Here is a 4,410-nt window from a genome sequence, read left to right as displayed (position 1 = left end):
AAAAAAAAAAAAAAAAAAAAATAACCTCCCCAGCTGAGCCAGTGCCAAGTCCCTGCACTCTGCCGGGGATGCTGACTGCCTCTGCCTGCCAGCCAGCCAGCCCGGCTCCTGGTCCTTCTCCAGCACCCACTCCCCAGCACCCGCAGCGGGCACAGAGGATCTGCTTACCCCGGCACGGACGCCCACGCCACCCAGCTTCCTCCTCCTCCTCCTCCTGCCCTTGCAGCATTGTTGGCCGAGCCAGGGATGAGGGGCTCTGCCCCTCTCTGCCCCGCCAGAACGACGGGATCCCTTCCTGCGGGAGACAGGAGCATTCGTCCGGCTTCTCGCCAGGTAGAGCGGGGCCACTCGCCGACGCAAAGGCTGGAGCGTTTCCAGCACAGCGGGACCAGCGTCGCAGCCGGCCGCATTCCCCGAGCGGAGGGAAGCAAGAGGAGTGCCTTCGCCAAGGGGCAAGCCCAGCTGGCGCAGAGCAGCGCCAGGAGCGCTGCCCCTTCCCCGTCTGCCCTCACCTAACCCCCAACCCCGCTCCCACCTCAGGCAGGGCCGTTCCTGAGCTTCCCCAACCTCTAACCCCTGTTAAAGGTCAGAGAAATCCCTGGTGAGCTGCTCTGCCAGCTCCCACCTCTCTTCTGCTGCCAAAGGAAACAGGGGCTGCCAGGTGTTGCTGACAAACCTTTGGCATCGCGGCCTCAGATAATCTGCCATCGCCCCCAAGCCTCTCGGACCTGCTTGCCGCCCACCAGCATGCCGCAGCCTCTGAGCTTCTCACCCCGTTGGGACCCGGCTTCAACCCTGGCCGGATTAAGGTGGGTGATGCTCGCAGGAGTCCAGCTCACCGGGTGGCCTGGAGCACCCTGCTGAACTAACCTGTTGCTGGCTCTCACCCCACTGGTGCCGTGCCACCGGCGAATGTCACTCGTGATCCTGTGTTCATTGTCTTTCAGCTCGCTGATAACGGTATCCAGGGCTCCATCTTCCCTATCAGCTCTGCCTGGAGGCACCTCGTCTGCTCGAAACCTCCTCGCTTAATGCAATGAATAAAGAAGTCTCTATCTTGGTATTACTCCTGCCCTTTTCTCCTCTCACATGGATGCTCCAGGACTTCGTAGGAGATACAAGGAAGGCTCTCTGTTTTCCCCCCACTCCCTGTGCTGGGAACACCCCTGCCTTTCTCTCTTGCTTCTCAAAGAGGCTAAAAATACCAGCAAAATGAAACAGCTCTGACTCCTCTCAGCTCCGTCACTGGCAGTAAAAGTCTGAGCAGGACCTACACGGGTATTTTGGCCAACTTCCCTTGCCAACAGCAGCCGCGGAGGCACGGGTGCCACCTGCGTGCTGCTGCAGGTGGGCACCACGGCGTCGCAGGTACACGGGAGGTTGCTCCCCGGCTGTGAGAGTGGGCAAACCCTGTGTCTGCAGAGGTCACAGGTGCTCTCCTGAAGGACATGCCAAGGGGCACCCGGAGGCTGGCAGCCCTGCAGAATGCACGAGAACTGATAAACTTGGGACACCCGGGAACTGCGAGTGAGGGAGCACACGTGGGTGCGTGAGCGGAGGCAGCCGTTACCCACCCGTAGCAGGAGCAGCTTCATCACAGTCCTAATAACAGCCTTATAATCAAGCCCAGCTGCTGCGCCTTCCTCAATTCCATCCCCTGCCAGGGAAAAGGGGACTTACAGCATCGCCTCCCCAGCCCGCTGCTGCTGCATGGGATTTCCCACGAGCAACATGGCACGACGGAGATGTGGGGCTCCAACAAGCCCACCTGCCTGGGCCGTACTCCGATATTCTGCTCCCAGGCAGCGCTGTGTGGAACTCCTGTAACCAGCATCAGTGGCGAAAATAGTACTATCCTACATTTGGCTGGTCCTGGGTTTTTTTCTTCCATCACAAGAGCCACAGAGACTTATTTGAAACGAGGAGAAGGCGCCTCTCTCTCTCTCTCCATCAGAAGAAGACAGCCCTTTTGTCTCCCTTCACAAGAAGACAGGTAGCCCCATTCCGACATCCAGCTCATTGCCTCCAAACAGGCTCTTCCAACAGCTCCAGATGGGCATGGCAGACACATAAACCAACCCATAGCGCTAGGACTGATTTTTGCCTCAGCCTGAAGCTGCTTCTTTGAACTTCCCGAGGAGATGGAGGGCTCCCCTTCCCCCGAGACCTCGTCCCATCCCAAGGCGCTGGCAACAGCACAAGAAAGGGCTGTGATTTCCCACGGGGCTCCCCGAGGATTGGGATAGTTCCCCCTCTCTCCTGACCAATGCAAATAACTCCCTAAGGGTTTCCTTCCGTAGGAGCCTTCCTGCCCCAGCAGCTAGTTGGATGCTCTTTGCTTTTATTAGAGAAACCAGAAGGCGATAGAAGGGATCGGTCGCTGAATCCCCCTCCCAGGTCCCAGCTACCTCAGAGCCGCACTCCTGGGGGCAGCGGGGCAGGCAGCATGGCGAGCGCTGCGAGGTCCTGCACCTGGCTGCACCCCAGTTGTGCCAGCCCTCCCTGTCCCTCTTATACTGGGCAGAGGGACCCCCAGCCCCAGAGAGCCCCTTACGGGAAAGCTTGGCCCGAAGCACTGGCAAAGCTTCTTGGCAGGGCAAGGAGCTGCAACAGGGTGTCCTGGAGAAAGATGCTAAGGAGCCCCAGTAGGGCACAGCCCCCACCACGAGGGTTTGGGAGGCGTAAGGACGAAGGGGAGGCTGGATGAGAAGAACTTTTTTATTGCTGTCTCCTAAAATGCTGCTGTTCTTGTTGTGGTGAGCAGCCACCTCTGGAGGTCCTCCTGGCTAAAGGAGGGCTCACCTCACCATCCTTCTCCTCCCACCTCTTCTCAGACAACGCCAAACCATCACCGGCAGCGAGGACCTGTGAAACCACCATCCCTGGCCTCTTCAGAGCTTCAGACCCCAGCCCATCGGGCCGCTTGCTGGCCAGGACCAAGTCCTCTCTGAATTCAAGCCAACCGATCACCTAACGCTTGTGCCGGCGTGTTACCACTCGGGGAGCTGGAAGGGCAGGCGAACGTACCAGAGGGCAAGAAAAGCTGAAACACCTCGTCGTGCGGGCAGCAAGCTGGGGCAGAGGACAGGGCTCACCCAGGACCACAGCTCGCAAACGTTTCGCAAGCGGGGGTCCCTCCTCGCACACCGTTCCCCATCATGACGTCGCCTTCGGTCTGCCAGAGCCTGCCCCAGGCTCGGGGATGTCACCGGCATCTCCTTCCACCTCAAGGCTCACCGCCGGAGCTCGACGCCTGAAGAACTCGTGCCCCTGCCTCGACTCCCCAGCTTTCCGCCCGGCTGCACGGCCTCCCCCACAGAGGTCGGTTCTTCCCCGGGGCAGGCTGCCAGCGTGCTGGGCTCCCTTTCCGAAGGTCTGAGGCACAGCAAAAAGCGGCACCTCGTTCTCCCTCCCGGGACATCGCTGTTTGCTGGGGAGCGGGAGGGTGCCCAGGGGACAGCCGCTGCATCCAGGACAGCCCTGGGTGGCAAGCTCGACCCTCTCACGGGCCCGGAGCTGCTCGGCAGCCAACCCTCCGGCCCCCGGCTCAGTGGCCAAGCCCTTTCTCCATGGTGGACATTTCCAGAGGCAGCATTTAATTGCTCGATTTGCAGGGTTTACCCAGCCATGTTGCAACAGCTCCCAGCAGCTCTCGCAGGCAGTGCTGCAATAGGAGGTGGCTGCCGAAGCCCCAGAGCCACCCGGCAAAGGGGCTCCAGAAGCAGAGGAGTCCTTCAGGGGTAAATTGCCAAAACATCACCATAGCTCGACAGCACCTGCCTGCTTCCTCGCAGGGACCCGCTGGCCCCCAAGCCTCAGGGGCTGGGGCCTGCCAGCGGTAGACACGAGCTTAGCCACGGCCCCCAGTACGGACCAGCCCCTCCTTTCCCTCTCCAAAATCTCACCGCGCAAAGCGGCCCGTACCGAATCCCCCCTTCTCAGCCTGCACCCCCGGGTGCCAGAGGCAAGCAGAGAGCAATGGCTGACGACGGCACGGCCGCCAGAAGCAGCGAGCCTCCCCCGGATGGCAAATGAGCGACGCCAGGCACCGCACCCACGGGCCACGGCAGAGCTCCCTTACCCACCCAGCGCATCCCTGGCCCAGAGGTGCCCTCGGGAGACATGGGAGGCTCCGAAGCCCTCGGAAGTCCCCGTGAGCAGCCTCCGTTGGGGTTTTGGAGGAGAGACAGCCCCCCGCATCCCAAATCGATGGGAGCGCTTCGGTATTGCCGAGAGGATCAATTCTGGCACTCTCCCACCGTCTCACTCGGGGTTCCCGTTTCACAGGGGTGGGAGGGAAGCGGGAGCACCTGGGATTTCTAGGAAAAGGCTAGAAAAAAGGCTTTCCTGGGGGCGGGGAAAGAGATGAAGCTTTTTTTTTGTAAGGAAAAGGCGTTTGAAGAGAAGACA

Source organism: Haliaeetus leucocephalus, unplaced genomic scaffold (assembly GCF_000737465.1).
Source record: "Haliaeetus leucocephalus isolate CR32 unplaced genomic scaffold, Haliaeetus_leucocephalus-4.0 Scaffold696, whole genome shotgun sequence".
Taxonomy (NCBI): domain Eukaryota; kingdom Metazoa; phylum Chordata; class Aves; order Accipitriformes; family Accipitridae; genus Haliaeetus; species Haliaeetus leucocephalus.
Note: the sequence above shows the minus strand (reverse complement) of the source record.